This window comes from Carassius carassius, chromosome 23, assembly GCF_963082965.1.
Source record: "Carassius carassius chromosome 23, fCarCar2.1, whole genome shotgun sequence".
Taxonomy (NCBI): Eukaryota; Metazoa; Chordata; class Actinopteri; order Cypriniformes; family Cyprinidae; genus Carassius; species Carassius carassius.
The window spans coordinates 543,936-560,010 of NC_081777.1; the positions used below are offsets into that span (position 1 = coordinate 543,936).

The 16,075-nt window shown below is 40.2% G+C and overlaps 37 non-coding genes across 37 annotated transcripts; 22 read left to right on the forward strand and 15 right to left on the reverse strand.

The window, feature by feature from the left end:
- The first annotated feature begins 138 nt into the window (after window positions 1-138).
- On the forward strand, window positions 139-210 carry trnaw-cca (transfer RNA tryptophan (anticodon CCA)). Its single transcript has one exon. It is a non-coding gene; the product is annotated as a tRNA-Trp (tRNA).
- Window positions 211-814: 604 nt separating this feature from the next.
- Window positions 815-886, forward strand: trnaw-cca (transfer RNA tryptophan (anticodon CCA)). The gene has a single exon. It is a non-coding gene; the product is annotated as a tRNA-Trp (tRNA).
- A 221-nt stretch (window positions 887-1,107) lies between these two features.
- On the reverse strand, window positions 1,108-1,194 carry trnay-gua (transfer RNA tyrosine (anticodon GUA)). Its single transcript is given in 2 exon segments — window positions 1,108-1,143; window positions 1,158-1,194. It is a non-coding gene; the product is annotated as a tRNA-Tyr (tRNA).
- Window positions 1,195-1,491: 297 nt separating this feature from the next.
- trnaw-cca (transfer RNA tryptophan (anticodon CCA)) lies at window positions 1,492-1,563 on the forward strand. Its single transcript has one exon. It is a non-coding gene; the product is annotated as a tRNA-Trp (tRNA).
- A 221-nt stretch (window positions 1,564-1,784) lies between these two features.
- trnay-gua (transfer RNA tyrosine (anticodon GUA)) lies at window positions 1,785-1,871 on the reverse strand. Its single transcript is given in 2 exon segments — window positions 1,785-1,820; window positions 1,835-1,871. It is a non-coding gene; the product is annotated as a tRNA-Tyr (tRNA).
- Window positions 1,872-2,167: 296 nt separating this feature from the next.
- trnaw-cca (transfer RNA tryptophan (anticodon CCA)) lies at window positions 2,168-2,239 on the forward strand. Its single transcript has one exon. It is a non-coding gene; the product is annotated as a tRNA-Trp (tRNA).
- Window positions 2,240-2,460: 221 nt separating this feature from the next.
- Window positions 2,461-2,547, reverse strand: trnay-gua (transfer RNA tyrosine (anticodon GUA)). The gene is given in 2 exon segments: window positions 2,461-2,496; window positions 2,511-2,547. It is a non-coding gene; the product is annotated as a tRNA-Tyr (tRNA).
- Window positions 2,548-2,844: 297 nt separating this feature from the next.
- Window positions 2,845-2,916, forward strand: trnaw-cca (transfer RNA tryptophan (anticodon CCA)). The gene has a single exon. It is a non-coding gene; the product is annotated as a tRNA-Trp (tRNA).
- A 221-nt stretch (window positions 2,917-3,137) lies between these two features.
- On the reverse strand, window positions 3,138-3,224 carry trnay-gua (transfer RNA tyrosine (anticodon GUA)). The gene is given in 2 exon segments: window positions 3,138-3,173; window positions 3,188-3,224. It is a non-coding gene; the product is annotated as a tRNA-Tyr (tRNA).
- A 296-nt stretch (window positions 3,225-3,520) lies between these two features.
- Window positions 3,521-3,592, forward strand: trnaw-cca (transfer RNA tryptophan (anticodon CCA)). The gene has a single exon. It is a non-coding gene; the product is annotated as a tRNA-Trp (tRNA).
- Window positions 3,593-3,813: 221 nt separating this feature from the next.
- On the reverse strand, window positions 3,814-3,900 carry trnay-gua (transfer RNA tyrosine (anticodon GUA)). The gene is given in 2 exon segments: window positions 3,814-3,849; window positions 3,864-3,900. It is a non-coding gene; the product is annotated as a tRNA-Tyr (tRNA).
- A 296-nt stretch (window positions 3,901-4,196) lies between these two features.
- trnaw-cca (transfer RNA tryptophan (anticodon CCA)) lies at window positions 4,197-4,268 on the forward strand. Its single transcript has one exon. It is a non-coding gene; the product is annotated as a tRNA-Trp (tRNA).
- A 221-nt stretch (window positions 4,269-4,489) lies between these two features.
- On the reverse strand, window positions 4,490-4,576 carry trnay-gua (transfer RNA tyrosine (anticodon GUA)). Its single transcript is given in 2 exon segments — window positions 4,490-4,525; window positions 4,540-4,576. It is a non-coding gene; the product is annotated as a tRNA-Tyr (tRNA).
- Window positions 4,577-4,873: 297 nt separating this feature from the next.
- Window positions 4,874-4,945, forward strand: trnaw-cca (transfer RNA tryptophan (anticodon CCA)). The gene has a single exon. It is a non-coding gene; the product is annotated as a tRNA-Trp (tRNA).
- Window positions 4,946-5,166: 221 nt separating this feature from the next.
- On the reverse strand, window positions 5,167-5,253 carry trnay-gua (transfer RNA tyrosine (anticodon GUA)). The gene is given in 2 exon segments: window positions 5,167-5,202; window positions 5,217-5,253. It is a non-coding gene; the product is annotated as a tRNA-Tyr (tRNA).
- A 297-nt stretch (window positions 5,254-5,550) lies between these two features.
- On the forward strand, window positions 5,551-5,622 carry trnaw-cca (transfer RNA tryptophan (anticodon CCA)). Its single transcript has one exon. It is a non-coding gene; the product is annotated as a tRNA-Trp (tRNA).
- Window positions 5,623-6,226: 604 nt separating this feature from the next.
- Window positions 6,227-6,298, forward strand: trnaw-cca (transfer RNA tryptophan (anticodon CCA)). The gene has a single exon. It is a non-coding gene; the product is annotated as a tRNA-Trp (tRNA).
- A 221-nt stretch (window positions 6,299-6,519) lies between these two features.
- On the reverse strand, window positions 6,520-6,606 carry trnay-gua (transfer RNA tyrosine (anticodon GUA)). Its single transcript is given in 2 exon segments — window positions 6,520-6,555; window positions 6,570-6,606. It is a non-coding gene; the product is annotated as a tRNA-Tyr (tRNA).
- Window positions 6,607-6,902: 296 nt separating this feature from the next.
- On the forward strand, window positions 6,903-6,974 carry trnaw-cca (transfer RNA tryptophan (anticodon CCA)). The gene has a single exon. It is a non-coding gene; the product is annotated as a tRNA-Trp (tRNA).
- A 604-nt stretch (window positions 6,975-7,578) lies between these two features.
- On the forward strand, window positions 7,579-7,650 carry trnaw-cca (transfer RNA tryptophan (anticodon CCA)). Its single transcript has one exon. It is a non-coding gene; the product is annotated as a tRNA-Trp (tRNA).
- A 221-nt stretch (window positions 7,651-7,871) lies between these two features.
- trnay-gua (transfer RNA tyrosine (anticodon GUA)) lies at window positions 7,872-7,958 on the reverse strand. The gene is given in 2 exon segments: window positions 7,872-7,907; window positions 7,922-7,958. It is a non-coding gene; the product is annotated as a tRNA-Tyr (tRNA).
- Window positions 7,959-8,254: 296 nt separating this feature from the next.
- On the forward strand, window positions 8,255-8,326 carry trnaw-cca (transfer RNA tryptophan (anticodon CCA)). Its single transcript has one exon. It is a non-coding gene; the product is annotated as a tRNA-Trp (tRNA).
- Window positions 8,327-8,547: 221 nt separating this feature from the next.
- On the reverse strand, window positions 8,548-8,634 carry trnay-gua (transfer RNA tyrosine (anticodon GUA)). The gene is given in 2 exon segments: window positions 8,548-8,583; window positions 8,598-8,634. It is a non-coding gene; the product is annotated as a tRNA-Tyr (tRNA).
- A 296-nt stretch (window positions 8,635-8,930) lies between these two features.
- trnaw-cca (transfer RNA tryptophan (anticodon CCA)) lies at window positions 8,931-9,002 on the forward strand. Its single transcript has one exon. It is a non-coding gene; the product is annotated as a tRNA-Trp (tRNA).
- Window positions 9,003-9,899: 897 nt separating this feature from the next.
- trnay-gua (transfer RNA tyrosine (anticodon GUA)) lies at window positions 9,900-9,986 on the reverse strand. The gene is given in 2 exon segments: window positions 9,900-9,935; window positions 9,950-9,986. It is a non-coding gene; the product is annotated as a tRNA-Tyr (tRNA).
- Window positions 9,987-10,283: 297 nt separating this feature from the next.
- Window positions 10,284-10,355, forward strand: trnaw-cca (transfer RNA tryptophan (anticodon CCA)). The gene has a single exon. It is a non-coding gene; the product is annotated as a tRNA-Trp (tRNA).
- A 221-nt stretch (window positions 10,356-10,576) lies between these two features.
- trnay-gua (transfer RNA tyrosine (anticodon GUA)) lies at window positions 10,577-10,663 on the reverse strand. Its single transcript is given in 2 exon segments — window positions 10,577-10,612; window positions 10,627-10,663. It is a non-coding gene; the product is annotated as a tRNA-Tyr (tRNA).
- Window positions 10,664-10,959: 296 nt separating this feature from the next.
- On the forward strand, window positions 10,960-11,031 carry trnaw-cca (transfer RNA tryptophan (anticodon CCA)). Its single transcript has one exon. It is a non-coding gene; the product is annotated as a tRNA-Trp (tRNA).
- Window positions 11,032-12,312: 1,281 nt separating this feature from the next.
- On the forward strand, window positions 12,313-12,384 carry trnaw-cca (transfer RNA tryptophan (anticodon CCA)). The gene has a single exon. It is a non-coding gene; the product is annotated as a tRNA-Trp (tRNA).
- Window positions 12,385-12,605: 221 nt separating this feature from the next.
- trnay-gua (transfer RNA tyrosine (anticodon GUA)) lies at window positions 12,606-12,692 on the reverse strand. Its single transcript is given in 2 exon segments — window positions 12,606-12,641; window positions 12,656-12,692. It is a non-coding gene; the product is annotated as a tRNA-Tyr (tRNA).
- A 296-nt stretch (window positions 12,693-12,988) lies between these two features.
- Window positions 12,989-13,060, forward strand: trnaw-cca (transfer RNA tryptophan (anticodon CCA)). The gene has a single exon. It is a non-coding gene; the product is annotated as a tRNA-Trp (tRNA).
- A 472-nt stretch (window positions 13,061-13,532) lies between these two features.
- trnaw-cca (transfer RNA tryptophan (anticodon CCA)) lies at window positions 13,533-13,604 on the forward strand. Its single transcript has one exon. It is a non-coding gene; the product is annotated as a tRNA-Trp (tRNA).
- A 221-nt stretch (window positions 13,605-13,825) lies between these two features.
- trnay-gua (transfer RNA tyrosine (anticodon GUA)) lies at window positions 13,826-13,912 on the reverse strand. Its single transcript is given in 2 exon segments — window positions 13,826-13,861; window positions 13,876-13,912. It is a non-coding gene; the product is annotated as a tRNA-Tyr (tRNA).
- A 297-nt stretch (window positions 13,913-14,209) lies between these two features.
- trnaw-cca (transfer RNA tryptophan (anticodon CCA)) lies at window positions 14,210-14,281 on the forward strand. Its single transcript has one exon. It is a non-coding gene; the product is annotated as a tRNA-Trp (tRNA).
- Window positions 14,282-14,885: 604 nt separating this feature from the next.
- trnaw-cca (transfer RNA tryptophan (anticodon CCA)) lies at window positions 14,886-14,957 on the forward strand. Its single transcript has one exon. It is a non-coding gene; the product is annotated as a tRNA-Trp (tRNA).
- Window positions 14,958-15,178: 221 nt separating this feature from the next.
- trnay-gua (transfer RNA tyrosine (anticodon GUA)) lies at window positions 15,179-15,265 on the reverse strand. Its single transcript is given in 2 exon segments — window positions 15,179-15,214; window positions 15,229-15,265. It is a non-coding gene; the product is annotated as a tRNA-Tyr (tRNA).
- A 297-nt stretch (window positions 15,266-15,562) lies between these two features.
- Window positions 15,563-15,634, forward strand: trnaw-cca (transfer RNA tryptophan (anticodon CCA)). Its single transcript has one exon. It is a non-coding gene; the product is annotated as a tRNA-Trp (tRNA).
- The last annotated feature ends 441 nt before the right edge of the window (window positions 15,635-16,075 follow it).

The following is a 16,075-nucleotide window of genomic DNA, read 5'->3' on the forward strand; positions in this document are numbered from 1 at the left end:
TATCAAAGGATGGGAAAAGCTTAAGGCACCAAAAGTTGGCAAGAAATTCAGAAATCCTTACCTCTTGAGGTTATTGGGGAAAATTAGGCAGCTTTATGTGATGGATTAGTCCAAAGGAAGCAACAACTTGACTTCGAAGACCTCGTGGCGCAATGGTAGCGTGTCTGACTCCAGATCAGAAGGTTGCGTGTTCAAATCATGTCGGGGTCAAGCCATCTCCTCTTTCCATTAAAAGTATGAAGTCAAATGTTTTAATTCAGCTATGTTTTCATAATTATTGAAGCGTGTAATAAAGAAGCCTCTGATATGACAAATGCTCCTTCCACTGTGTAAAGTGTTATATTTGTATCTTGATCTATTGGCTCTTTTCAACGGGCAATACGAAATCTAAAGGAAATGTAAAAATATTTGTGCTGAGTTTAAAATCACACTCCTTCGAGCCGGAATCGAACCAGCAACCTAAGGATACCCAACAACTCATCTAGAGTCCTCCACTCTACCAGCTGAGCTATCTAATGATGGGAAATGTGCAAGGCACCAAAACTTTCCAAGAAATTCAGAAATCCTTAACTTTTGAGGTTACTGGGAAAAATTAGGCTGCTTTTAATGGTGAATGCTTCAAGAGCCGTACAAAGGACAACAACTCATCTACAGTCATCTGATCTACCGGCTGAGTTATCAAAGGATGGGAAAAGCTTAAGGCACCAAAAGTTGGCAAGACATTCAGAAATCCTTACCTATTGAGGTTATTGGGGAAAATTAGGCAGCTTTATGTGGTGAATGAGTACAAAGGAAGCAACAACTTGACGTTGAAGACCTCGTGGCGCAATGGTAGCGTGTCTGACTCCAGATCAGAAGGTTGCGTGTTCAAATCATGTTGGGGTCAAGCCATCTCCTCTTTCCATTAAAAGTATGAAGTCAAATGTTTTAATTCAGCTGTGTTTTCATAATTATTGAAGCGTGTAATAAAGAAGCCTCTGATATGACAAATGCTCCTTCCACTGTGTAAAGTGTTATATTTGTATCTTGATCTATTGGCTCTTTTCAACGGGCAATACGAAATCTAAAGGAAATGTAAAAATATTTGTGCTGAGTTTAAAATAACACTCCTTTGAGCCGGAATCGAACCAGCGACCTAAGGATACCCAACAACTCGTCTACAGTCCTCCGCTCTACCAGCTGAGCTATCGAAGGATGGGAAATGTGCAAGGCACCAAAACTTTCCAAGAAATTCAGAAATCCTTAACTTTTAAAGGTTATTGGGAAAAATTAGGCTGCTTTTTGTGATGAATGCTTCAAGGGCCGTACAAAGGACAACAACTCATCTACAGTCATCTGATCTAGCGGCTGAGTTATCAAAGGATGGGAAAAGCTTAAGGCACCAAAAGTTGGCAAGAAATTCAGAAATCCTTACCTCTTGAGGTTATTGGGGAAAATTAGGCAGCTTTATGTGATGAATGAGTCCAAAAGAAGCAACAATTTGACTTCGAAGACCTCGTGGCGCAACGGTAGCGCGTCTGACTCCAGATCAGAAGGTTGCGTGTTCAAATCACTTCGGGGTCAAGCCATCTCCTCTTACCATTAAAAGTATGAAGTCAAATGTTTTAATTCAGCTATGTTTTCATAATTATTGAAGCATCTAAAAAAGAAGCCTCTGATATGACAAATGCTCCTTCCACTGTGTAAAGTGTTATATTTGTATCTTGATCTATTGGCTTTTTTCAACGGGCAATACGAAATCTAAAGGAAATGTAAAAATATTTGTGTTGAGTTTAAAATCACACTCCTTCGAGCCGGAATCGAACCAGCGACCTAAGGATACCCAACAACTCATCTACAGTCCTTCGCTCTACCAGCTGAGCTATCGAAGGATGGGAAATGTGCAAGGCACCAAAACTGTCCAAGAAATTCAGAAATCCTTAACTTTTGAGGTTATTGGGAAAAATTAGGCTGCTTTTTGTGGTGAATGCTTCAAGGGCCGTACAAAGGACAACAACTCATCTACAGTCATCTGATCTACCGGCTGAGTTATCAAAGGATGGGAAAAGCTTAAGGCACCAAAAGTTGGCAAGAAATTCAGAAATCCTTACCTCTTGAGGTTATTGGGGAAAATTAGGCAGCTTTATGTGGTGGATTAGTCCAAAGGAAGCAACAACTTGACTTCGAAGACCTCGTGGCGCAATGGTAGCGCGTCTGACTCCAGATCAGAAGGTTGCGTGTTCAAATCATGTCGGGGTCAAGCCATCTCCTCTTTCCATTAAAAGTATGAAGTCAAATGTTTTAATTCAGCTATGTTTTCATAATTATTGAAGCGTGTAAAAAAGAAGCCTCTGATATGACAAATGCTACTTCCACTGTGTAAAGTGTTATATTTGTATCTTGATCTATTGGCTTTTTTCAACGGGCAATACGAAATCTAAAGGAAATGTAAAAATATTTGTGCTGAGTTTAAAATAACACTCCTTCGAGCCGGAATCGAACCAGCGACCTAAGGATACCCAACAACTCGTCTACAGTCCTCCGCTCTACCAGCTGAGCTATCGAAGGATGGGAAATGTGCAAGGCACCAAAACTTTCCAAGAAATTCAGAAATCCTTAACTTTTAAAGGTTATTGGGAAAAATTAGGCTGCTTTTTGTGATGAATGCTTCAAGGGCCGTACAAAGGACAACAACTCATCTACAGTCATCTGATCTAGCGGCTGAGTTATCAAAGGATGGGAAAAGCTTAAGGCACCAAAAGTTGGCAAGAAATTCAGAAATCCTTACATCTTGAGGTTATTGGGGAAAATTAGGCAGCTTTATGTGATGAATGAGTCCAAAAGAAGCAACAATTTTACTTCGAAGACCTCGTGGCGCAACGGTAGCGCGTCTGACTCCAGATCAGAAGGTTGCGTGTTCAAATCACGTCGGGGTCAAGCCATCTCCTCTTACCATTAAAAGTATGAAGTCAAATGTTTTAATTCAGCTATGTTTTCATAATTATTGAAGCATCTAAAAAAGAAGCCTCTGATATGACAAATGCTCCTTCCACTGTGTAAAGTGTTATATTTGTATCTTGATCTATTGGCTTTTTTCAACGGGCAATACGAAATCTAAAGGAAATGTAAAAATATTTGTGTTGAGTTTAAAATCACACTCCTTCGAGCCGGAATCAAACCAGCGACCTAAGGATACCCAACAACTCATCTACAGTCCTTCGCTCTACCAGCTGAGCTATCGAAGGATGGGAAATGTGCAAGGCACCAAAACTGTCCAAGAAATTCAGAAATCCTTAACTTTTGAGGTTATTGGGAAAAATTAGGCTGCTTTTTGTGGTGAATGCTTCAAGGGCCGTACAAAGGACAACAACTCATCTACAGTCATCTGATCTACCGGCTGAGTTATCAAAGGATGGGAAAAGCTTAAGGCACCAAAAGTTGGCAAGAAATTCAGAAATCCTTACCTCTTGAGGTTATTGGGGAAAATTAGGCAGCTTTATGTGGTGGATTAGTCCAAAGGAAGCAACAACTTGACTTCGAAGACCTCGTGGCGCAATGGTAGCGTGTCTGACTCCAGATCAGAAGGTTGCGTGTTCAAATCACTTCGGGGTCAAGCCATCTCCTCTTACCATTAAAAGTATGAAGTCAAATGTTTTAATTCAGCTATGTTTTCATAATTATTGAAGCATCTAAAAAAGAAGCCTCTGATATGACAAATGCTCCTTCCACTGTGTAAAGTGTTATATTTGTATCTTGATCTATTGGCTTTTTTCAACGGGCAATACGAAATCTAAAGGAAATGTAAAAATATTTGTGTTGAGTTTAAAATCACACTCCTTCGAGCCGGAATCGAACCAGCGACCTAAGGATACCCAACAACTCATCTACAGTCCTTCGCTCTACCAGCTGAGCTATCGAAGGATGGGAAATGTGCAAGGCACCAAAACTGTCCAAGAAATTCAGAAATCCTTAACTTTTGAGGTTATTGGGAAAAATTAGGCTGCTTTTTGTGGTGAATGCTTCAAGGGCCGTACAAAGGACAACAACTCATCTACAGTCATCTGATCTACCGGCTGAGTTATCAAAGGATGGGAAAAGCTTAAGGCACCAAAAGTTGGCAAGAAATTCAGAAATCCTTACCTCTTGAGGTTATTGGGGAAAATTAGGCAGCTTTATGTGGTGGATTAGTCCAAAGGAAGCAACAACTTCACTTCGAAGACCTCGTGGCGCAATGGTAGCGCGTCTGACTCCAGATCAGAAGGTTGCGTGTTCAAATCATGTCGGGGTCAAGCCATCTCCTCTTTCCATTAAAAGTATGAAGTCAAATGTTTTAATTCAGCTATGTTTTCATAATTATTGAAGCGTGTAAAAAAGAAGCCTCTGATATGACAAATGCTACTTCCACTGTGTAAAGTGTTATATTTGTATCTTGATCTATTGGCTTTTTTCAACGGGCAATACGAAATCTAAAGGAAATGTAAAAATATTTGTGCTGAGTTTAAAATAACACTCCTTCGAGCCGGAATCGAACCAGCGACCTAAGGATACCCAACAACTCGTCTACAGTCCTCCGCTCTACCAGCTGAGCTATCGAAGGATGGGAAATGTGCAAGGCACCAAAACTTTCCAAGAAATTCAGAAATCCTTAACTTTTAAAGGTTATTGGGAAAAATTAGGCTGCTTTTTGTGATGAATGCTTCAAGGGCCGTACAAAGGACAACAACTCATCTACAGTCATCTGATCTAGCGGCTGAGTTATCAAAGGATGGGAAAAGCTTAAGGCACCAAAAGTTGGCAAGAAATTCAGAAATCCTTACATCTTGAGGTTATTGGGGAAAATTAGGCAGCTTTATGTGATGAATGAGTCCAAAAGAAGCAACAATTTTACTTCGAAGACCTCGTGGTGCAACGGTAGCGCGTCTGACTCCAGATCAGAAGGTTGTGTGTTCAAATCACGTCGGGGTCAAGCCATCTCCTCTTACCATTAAAAGTATGAAGTCAAATGTTTTAATTCAGCTATGTTTTCATAATTATTGAAGCATCTAAAAAAGAAGCCTCTGATATGACAAATGCTCCTTCCACTGTGTAAAGTGTTATATTTGTATCTTGATCTATTGGCTTTTTTCAACGGGCAATACGAAATCTAAAGGAAATGTAAAAATATTTGTGTTGAGTTTAAAATCACACTCCTTCGAGCCGGAATCAAACCAGCGACCTAAGGATACCCAACAACTCATCTACAGTCCTTCGCTCTACCAGCTGAGCTATCGAAGGATGGGAAATGTGCAAGGCACCAAAACTTTCCAAGAAATTCAGAAATCCTTAACTTTTAAAGGTTATTGGGAAAAATTAGGCTGCTTTTTGTGATGAATGCTTCAAGGGCCGTACAAAGGACAACAACTCATCTACAGTCATCTGATCTACCGGCTGAGTTATCAAAGGATGGGAAAAGCTTAAGGCACCAAAAGTTGGCAAGAAATTCAGAAATCCTTACCTCTTGAGGTTATTGGGGAAAATTAGGCAGCTTTATGTGATGAATGAGTCCAAAAGAAGCAACAATTTGACTTCGAAAACCTCGTGGCGCAACGGTAGCGCGTCTGACTCCAGATGAGAAGGTTGCGTGTTCAAATCACGTCGGGGTCAAGCCATCTCCTCTTACCATTAGAAGTATGAAGTCAAATGTTTTAATTACCCTATGTTTTAATAATTATTGAAGCGTGTAATAAAGAAGCCTCTGATATGACAAATGCTCCTTCCACTGTGTAAAGTGTTATATTTGTATCTTGATCTATTGGCTCTTTTCAACGGGCAATACGAAATCTAAAGGAAATGTAAAAATATTTGTGCTGAGTTTAAAATCACACTCCTTCGAGCCGGAATCGAACCAGCGACCTAAGGATACCCAACAACTCATCTAGAGTCCTCCACTCTACCAGCTGAGCTATCTAATGATGGGAAATGTGCAAGGCACCAAAACTTTCCAAGAAATTCAGAAATCCTTAACTTTTGAGGTTACTGGGAAAAATTAGGCTGCTTTTAATGGTGAATGCTTCAAGAGCCGTACAAAGGACAACAACTCATCTACAGTCATCTGATCTACCGACTGAGTTATCAAAGGATGGGAAAAGCTTAAGGCACCAAAAGTTGGCAAGAAATTCAGAAATCCTTACCTCTTGAGGTTATTGGGGAAAATTAGGCAGCTTTATGTGGTGGATTAGTCCAAAGGAAGCAACAACTTGACTTCGAAGACCTCGTGGCGCAATGGTAGCGTGTCTGACTCCAGGTCAGAAGGTTGCGTGTTCAAATCATGTCGGGGTCAAGCCATCTCCTCTTTCCATTAAAAGTATGAAGTCAAATGTTTTAATTCAGCTATGTTTTCATAATTATTGAAGCGTGTAATAAAGAAGCCTCTGATATGACAAATGCTCCTTCCACTGTGTAAAGTGTTATATTTGTATCTTGATCTATTGGCTCTTTTCAACGGGCAATACGAAATCTAAAGGAAATGTAAAAATATTTGTGCTGAGTTTAAAATAACACTCCTTCGAGCCGGAATCGAACCAGCGACCTAAGGATACCCAACAACTCGTCTACAGTCCTCCGCTCTACCAGCTGAGCTATCGAAGGATGGGAAATGTGCAAGGCACCAAAACTGTCCAAGAAATTCAGAAATCCTTAACTTTTGAGGTTATTGGGAAAAATTAGGCTGCTTTTTGTGGTGAATGCTTCAAGGGCCGTACAAAGGACAACAACTCATCTACAGTCATCTGATCTACCGGCTGAGTTATCAAAGGATGGGAAAAGCTTAAGGCACCAAAAGTTGGCAAGAAATTCAGAAATCCTTACCTCTTGAGGTTATTGGGGAAAATTAGGCAGCTTTATGTGATGAATGAGTCCAAAAGAAGCAACAATTTGACTTCGAAAACCTCGTGGCGCAACGGTAGCGCGTCTGACTCCAGATCAGAAGGTTGCGTGTTCAAATCACGTCGGGGTCAAGCCATCTCCTCTTACCATTAGAAGTATGAAGTCAAATGTTTTAATTACCCTATGTTTTAATAATTATTGAAGCGTGTAATAAAGAAGCCTCTGATATGACAAATGCTCCTTCCACTGTGTAAAGTGTTATATTTGTATCTTGATCTATTGGCTCTTTTCAACGGGCAATACGAAATCTAAAGGAAATGTAAAAATATTTGTGCTGAGTTTAAAATCACACTCCTCCGAGCCAGAATCGAACCAGCGACCTAAGGATACCCAACAACTCATCTAGAGTCCTCCACTCTACCAGCTGAGCTATCTAATGATGGGAAATGTGCAAGGCACCAAAACTTTCCAAGAAATTCAGAAATCCTTAACTTTTGAGGTTACTGGGAAAAATTAGGCTGCTTTTAATGGTGAATGCTTCAAGAGCCGTACAAAGGACAACAACTCATCTACAGTCATCTGATCTACCGGCTGAGTTATCAAAGGATGGGAAAAGCTTAAGGCACCAAAAGTTGGCAAGAAATTCAGAAATCCTTACCTCTTGAGGTTATTGGGGAAAATTAGGCAGCTTTATGTGGTGGATTAGTCCAAAGGAAGCAACAACTTGACTTCGAAGACCTCGTGGCGCAATGGTAGCGTGTCTGACTCCAGGTCAGAAGGTTGCGTGTTCAAATCATGTCGGGGTCAAGCCATCTCCTCTTTCCATTAAAAGTATGAAGTCAAATGTTTTAATTCAGCTATGTTTTCATAATTATTGAAGCGTGTAATAAAGAAGCCTCTGATATGACAAATGCTCCTTCCACTGTGTTAAGTGTTATATTTGTATCTTGATCTATTGGCTCTTTTCAACGGGCAATACGAAATCTAAAGGAAATGTAAAAATATTTGTGCTGAGTTTAAAATAACACTCCTTCGAGCCAGAATCGAACCAGCGACCTAAGGATACCCAACAACTCGTCTACAGTCCTCCGCTCTACCAGCTGAGCTATCGAAGGATGGGAAATGTTCAAGGCACCAAAACTTTCCAAGAAATTCAGAAATCCTTAACTTTTGAGGTTACTGGGAAAAATTAGGCTGCTTTTAATGGTGAATGCTTCAAGAGCCGTACAAAGGACAACAACTCATCTACAGTCATCTGATCTACCGGCTGAGTTATCAAAGGATGGGAAAAGCTTAAGGCACCAAAAGTTGGCAAGACATTCAGAAATCCTTACCTCTTGAGGTTATTGGGGAAAATTAGGCAGCTTTATGTGATGAATGAGTCCAAAAGAAGCAACAACTTGACTTCGAAGACCTCGTGGCGCAACGGTAGCGCGTCTGACTCCAGATCAGAAGGTTGCGTGTTCAAATCACGTCGGGGTCAAGCCATCTCCTCTTACCATTAAAAGTATGAAGTCAAATGTTTTAATTCAGCTATGTTTTCATAATTATTGAAGCATCTAAAAAAGAAGCCTCTGATATGAAAAATGCTCCTTCCACTGTGTAAAGTGTTATATTTGTATCTTGATCTATTGGCTTTTTTCAACGGGCAATACGAAATCTAAAGGAAATGTAAAAATATTTGTGTTGAGTTTAAAATCACACTCCTTCGAGCCGGAATCAAACCAGCGACCTAAGGATACCCAACAACTCATCTACAGTCCTTCGCTCTACCAGCTGAGCTATCGAAGGATGGGAAATGTGCAAGGCACCAAAACTGTCCAAGAAATTCAGAAATCCTTAACTTTTGAGGTTATTGGGAAAAATTAGGCTGCTTTTTGTGGTGAATGCTTCAAGGGCCGTACAAAGGACAACAACTCATCTACAGTCATCTGATCTACCGGCTGAGTTATCAAAGGATGGGAAAAGCTTAAGGCACCAAAAGTTGGCAAGAAATTCAGAAATCCTTACCTCTTGAGGTTATTGGGGAAAATTAGGCAGCTTTATGTGTTGGATTAGTCCAAAGGAAGCAACAACTTGACTTCAAAGACCTCGTGGCGCAATGGTAGCGTGTCTGACTCCAGATCAGAAGGTTGCGTGTTCAAATCATGTCGGGGTCAAGCCATCTCCTCTTTCCATTAAAAGTATGAAGTCAAATGTTTTAATTCAGCTATGTTTTCATAATTATTGAAGCGTGTAATAAAGAAGCCTCTGATATGACAAATGCTCCTTCCACTGTGTAAAGTGTTATATTTGTATCTTGATCTATTGGCTCTTTTCAACGGGCAATACGAAATCTAAAGGAAATGTAAAAATATTTGTGCTGAGTTTAAAATCACACTCCTTCGAGCCGGAATCGAACCAGCAACCTAAGGATACCCAACAACTCATCTAGAGTCCTCCACTCTACCAGCTGAGCTATCTAATGATGGGAAATGTGCAAGGCACCAAAACTTTCCAAGAAATTCAGAAATCCTTAACTTTTGAGGTTACTGGGAAAAATTAGGCTGCTTTTAATGGTGAATGCTTCAAGAGCCGTACAAAGGACAACAACTCATCTACAGTCATCTGATCTACCGGCTGAGTTATCAAAGGATGGGAAAAGCTTAAGGCACCAAAAGTTGGCAAGACATTCAGAAATCCTTACCTCTTGAGGTTATTGGGGAAAATTAGGCAGCTTTATGTGGTGAATGAGTACAAAGGAAGCAACAACTTGACTTTGAAGACCTAGTGGCGCAACGGTAGCGCGTCTGACTCCAGATCAGAAGGTTGTGTGTTGAAATCATGTCGGGGTCAAGCCATCTCCTCTTTCCATTAAAAGTATGAAGTCAAATGTTTTAATTCAGCTATGTTTTCATAATTATTGAAGCGTGTAAAAAAGAAGCCTCTGATATGACAAATGCTACTTCCACTGTGTAAAGTGTTATATTTGTATCTTGATCTATTGGCTTTTTTCAACGGGCAATACGAAATCTAAAGGAAATGTAAAAATATTTGTGCTGAGTTTAAAATAACACTCCTTCAAGCCGGAATCGAACCAGCGACCTAAGGATACCCAACAACTCGTCTACAGTCCTCCGCTCTGCCAGCTGAGCTATCGAAGGATGGGAAATGTGCAAGGCACCAAAACTTTCCAAGAAATTCAGAAATCCTTAACTTTTAAAGGTTATTGGGAAAAATTAGGCTGCTTTTTGTGATGAATGCTTCAAGGGCCGTACAAAGGACAACAACTCATCTACAGTCATCTGATCTAGCGGCTGAGTTATCAAAGGATGGGAAAAGCTTAAGGCACCAAAAGTTGGCAAGAAATTCAGAAATCCTTACCTCTTGAGGTTATTGGGGAAAATTAGGCAGCTTTATGTGATGACTGAGTCCAAAAGAAGCAACAATTTGACTTCGAAGACCTCGTGGCGCAACGGTAGCGCGTCTGACTCCAGATCAGAAGGTTGCGTGTTCAAATCACGTCGGGGTCAAGCCATCTCCTCTTACCATTAAAAGTATGAAGTCAAATGTTTTAATTCAGCTATGTTTTCATAATTATTGAAGCATCTAAAAAAGAAGCCTCTGATATGACAAATGCTCCTTCCACTGTGTAAAGTGTTATATTTGTATCTTGATCTATTGGCTTTTTTCAACGGGCAATACGAAATCTAAAGGAAATGTAAAAATATTTGTGTTGAGTTTAAAATCACACTCCTTCGAGCCGGAATCAAACCAGCGACCTAAGGATACCCAACAACTCATCTACAGTCCTTCGCTCTACCAGCTGAGCTATCGAAGGATGGGAAATGTGCAAGGCACCAAAACTGTCCAAGAAATTCAGAAATCCTTAACTTTTGAGGTTATTGGGAAAAATTAGGCTGCTTTTTGTGGTGAATGCTTCAAGGGCCGTACAAAGGACAACAACTCATCTACAGTCATCTGATCTACCGGCTGACTTATCAAAGGATGGGAAAAGCTTAAGGCACCAAAAGTTAGCAAGAAATTCAGAAATCCTTACCTCTTGAGGTTATTGGGGAAAATTAGGCAGCTTTATGTGGTGGATTAGTCCAAAGGAAGCAACAACTTGACTTCGAAGACCTCGTGGCGCAATGGTAGCGTGTCTGACTCCAGATCAGAAGGTTGCGTGTTCAAATCATGTCGGGGTCAAGCCATCTCCTCTTTCCATTAAAAGTATGAAGTCAAATGTTTTAATTCAGCTATGTTTTCATAATTATTGAAGTGTGTAATAAAGAAGCCTCTGATATGACAAATGCTCCTTCCACTGTGTAAAGTGTTATATTTGTATCTTGATCTATTGGCTCTTTTCAACGGGCAATACGAAATCTAAAGGAAATGTAAAAATATTTGTGCTGAGTTTAAAATCACACTCCTTCGAGCCAGAATCGAACCAGCGACCTAAGGATACCCAACAACTCATCTAGAGTCCTCCACTCTACCAGCTGAGCTATCTAATGATGGGAAATGTGCAAGGCACCAAAACTTTCCAAGAAATTCAGAAATCCTTAACTTTTGAGGTTACTGGGAAAAATTAGGCTGCTTTTAATGGTGAATGCTTCAAGAGCCGTACAAAGGACAACAACTCATCTACAGTCATCTGATCTACCGGCTGAGTTATCAAAGGATGGGAAAAGCTTAAGGCACCAAAAGTTGGCAAGACATTCAGAAATCCTTACCTCTTGAGGTTATTGGGGAAAATTAGGCAGCTTTATGTGGTGAATGAGTACAAAGGAAGCAACAACTTGACTTTGAAGACCTAGTGGCGCAACGGTAGCGCGTCTGACTCCAGATCAGAAGGTTGTGTGTTGAAATCATGTCGGGGTCAAGCCATCTCCTCTTTCCATTAAAAGTATGAAGTCAAATGTTTTAATTCAGCTATGTTTTCATAATTATTGAAGCGTGTAAAAAAGAAGCCTCTGATATGACAAATGCTACTTCCACTGTGTAAAGTGTTATATTTGTATCTTGATCTATTGGCTTTTTTCAACGGGCAATACGAAATCTAAAGGAAATGTAAAAATATTTGTGCTGAGTTTAAAATAACACTCCTTCGGGCCAGAATCGAACCAGCGACCTAAGGATACCCAACAACTCATCTACAGTCCTTCGCTCTACCAGCTGAGCTATCGAAGGATGGGAAATGTGCAAGGCACCAAAACTTTCCAAGAAATTCAGAAATCCTTAACTTTTAAAGGTTATTGGGAAAAATTAGGCTGCTTTTTGTGATGAAGGCTTCAAGGGCCGTACAAAGGACAACAACTCATCTACAGTCATCTGATCTAGCGGCTGAGTTATCAAAGAATGGGAAAAGCTTAAGGCACCAAAAGTTGGCAAGAAATTCAGAAATCCTTACCTCTTGAGGTTATTGGGGAAAATTAGGCAGCTTTATGTGATGAATGAGTCCAAAGGAAGCAACAATTTGACTTCGAAGACCTCGTGGCACAACGGTAGCGCGTCTGACTCCAGATCAGAAGGTTGCGTGTTCAAATCACGTTGGGGTCAAGCCATCTCCTCTTACCATTAAAAGTATGAAGTCAAATGTTTTAATTCAGCTATGTTTTCATAATTATTGAAGCATCTAAAAAAGAAGCCTCTGATATGACAAATGCTCCTTCCACTGTGTAAAGTTTTATATTTGTATCTTGATCTATTGGCTTTTTTCAACGGGCAATACGAAATCTAAAGGAAATGTAAAAATATTTGTGTTGAGTTTAAAATCACACTCCTTCGAGCCGGAATCGAACCAGCGACCTAAGGATACCCAACAACTCATCTACAGTCCTTCGCTCTACCAGCTGAGCTATCGAAGGATGGGAAATGTGCAAGGCACCAAAACTCTCCAAGAAATTCAGAAATCCTTAACTTTTGAGGTTATTGGGAAAAATTAGGCTGCTTTTTGTGGTGAATGCTTCAAGGGCCGTACAAAGGACAACAACTCATCTACAGTCATCTGATCTACCGGCTGAGTTATCAAAGGATGGGAAAAGCTTAAGGCACCAAAAGTTGGCAAGAAATTCAGAAATCCTTACCTCTTTAGGTTATTGGGGAAAATTAGGCAGCTTTATGTGGTGGATTAGTCCAAAGGAAGCAACAACTTGACTTCGAAGACCTTGTGGCGCAATGGTAGCGTGTCTGACTCCAGATCAGAAGGTTGCGTGTTCAAATCATGTCGGGGTCAAGCCATCTCCTCTTTCCATTAAAAGTATGAAGTCAAATGTTTTAATTCAGCTATGTTTTCATAATTATTGAAGAGTGTAATAAAGAAGCCTCTGATATGACAAATGCTCCTTCCACTGTGTAAAGTGTTATATTTGTATCTTGATCTATTGGCTTTTTTCAACGGGCAATACGAAATCTAAAGGAAATGTAAAAATATTTGTGCTGAGTTTAAAATCACACTCCTTCGAGCCGGAATCAAACCAGCGACCTAAGGATACCCAACAACTCATCTAGAGTCCTCCACTCTACCAGCTGAGCTATCTAATGATGGAAAATGTGCAAGGCACCAAAACTTTCCAAGAAATTCAGAAATCCTTAACTTTTGAGGTTATTGGGAAAAATTAGGCTGCTTTTTGTGATGAATGCTTCAAGGGCCGTACAAAGGACAACAACTCATCTTAGTCCAAAGGAAGCAACAACTTGACATCGAAGACCTCGTGGCGCAATGGTAGCGTGTCTGACTCCAGATCAAAAGGTTGCGTGTTCAAATCATGTCGGGGTCAAGCCATCTCCTCTTTCCATTAAAAGTATGAAGTCAAATGTTTTAATTCAGCTATGTTTTCATAATTATTGAAGCATCTAAAAAAGAAGCCTCTGATATGACAAATGCTCCTTCCACTGTGTAAAGTTTTATATTTGTATCTTGATCTATTGGCTTTTTTCAACGGGCAATACGAAATCTAAAGGAAATGTAAAAATATTTGTGCTGAGTTTAAAATAACACTCCTTCGAGCCGGAATCGAACCAGCGACCTAAGGATAACCAACAACTCGTCTACAGTCCTCCGCTCTACCAGCTGAGCTATCGAAGGATGGGAAATGTGCAAGGCACCAAAACTTTCCAAGAAAGTCAGAAATCCTTAACTTTTAAAGGTTATTGGGAAAAATTAGGCTGCTTTTTGTTATGAATGCTTCAAGGGCCGTACAAAGGACAACAACTCATCTACAGTCATCTGATCTAGCGGCTGAGTTATCAAAGGATGGGAAAAGCTTAAGGCACCAAAAGTTGGCAAGAAATTCAGAAATCCTTACCTCTTGAGGTTATTGGGGAAAATTAGGCAGCTTTATGTGATGAATGAGTCCAAAAGAAGCAACAATTTGACTTCGAAGACCTCGTGGCGCAATGGTAGCGCGTCTGACTCCAGATCAGAAGGTTGCGTGTTCAAATCACGTCGGGGTCAAGCCATCTCCTCTTACCATTAAAAGTATGAAGTCAAATGTTTTAATTCAGCTATGTTTTCATAATTATTGAAGCATCTAAAAAAGAAGCCTCTGATATGACAAATGCTCCTTCCACTGTGTAAAGTGTTATATTTGTATCTTGATCTATTGGCTTTTTTCAACGGGCAATACGAAATCTAAAGGAAATGTAAAAATATTTGTGCTGAGTTTAAAATCACACTCCTTCGAGCCGGAATCGAACCAGCGACCTAAGGATACCCAACAACTCATCTAGAGTCCTCCACTCTACCAGCTGAGCTATCTAATGATGGGAAATGTGCAAGGCACCAAAACTGTCCAAGAAATTCAGAAATCCTTAACTTTTGAGGTTATTGGGAAAAATTAGGCTGCTTTTTGTGATGAATGCTTCAAGGGCCGTACAAAGGACAACAACTCATCTACAGTCATCTGATCTAGCGGCTGAGTTATCAAAGGTTGGGAAAAGCTTAAGGCACCAAAAGTTGGCAAGAAATTCAGAAATCCTTACCTCTTGAGGTTATTGGGGAAAATTAGGCAGCTTTATGTGATGAATGAGTCCAAAAGAAGCAACAATTTGACTTCGAAGACCTCGTGGCGCAACGGTAGCGCGTCTGACTCCAGATCAGAAGGTTGCGTGTTCAAATCACGTCGGGGTCAAGCCATCTCCTCTTACCATTAAAAGTATGAAGTCAAATGTTTTAATTCAGCTATGTTTTCATAATTATTGAAGCATCTAAAAAAGAAGCCTCTGATATGACAAATGCTCCTTCCACTGTGTAAAGTGTTATATTTGTATCTTGATCTATTGGCTTTTTTCAACGGGCAATACGAAATCTAAAGGAAATGTAAAAATATTTGTGCTGAGTTTAAAATAACACTCCTTCGAGCCGGAATCGAACCAGCGACCTAAGGATACCCAACAACTCGTCTACAGTCCTCCGCTCTACCAGCTGAGCTATCGAAGGATGGGAACTGTGCAAGGCACCAAAACTTTCCAAGAAATTCAGAAATCCTTAACTTTTAAATGTTATTGGAAAAAATTAGGCTGCTTTTTGTGATGAATGCTTCAAGGGCCGTACAAAGGACAACAACTCATCTACAGTCATCTGATCTACCGGCTGAGTTATCAAAGGATGGGAAAAGCTTAAGGCACCAAAAGTTGGCAAGAAATTCAGAAATCCTTACCTCTTGAGGTTATTGGGGAAAATTAGGCAGCTTTATGTGATGGATTACTCCAAAGGAATCAACAACTTGACTTCGAAGACCTCGTGGCGCAATGGTAGCGCGTCTGACTCCAGATCAGAAGGTTGCGTGTTCAAATCATGTCGGGGTCAAGCCATCTCCTCTTTCCATTAAAAGTATGAAGTCAAATGTTTTAATTCAGCTATGTTTTCATAATTATTGAAGCGTGTAAAAAAGAAGCCTCTGATATGACAAATGCTACTTCCACTGTGTAAAGTGTTATATTTGTATCTTGATCTATTGGCTTTTTTCAACGGGCAATACGAAATCTAAAGGAAATGTAAAAATATTTGTGCTGAGTTTAAAATAACACTCCTTCGAGCCGGAATCGAACCAGCGACCTAAGGATACCCAAGAACTCATCTAGAGTCCTCCACTCTACCAGCTGAGCTATCGAAGGATGGGAAATGTGCAAGGCACCAAAACTGTCCAAGAAATTCAGAAATCCTTAACTTTTGAGGTTATTGGGAAAAATTAGGCTGCTTTTTGTGGTGAATGCTTCAAGGGCCGTACAAAGGACAACAACTCATCTA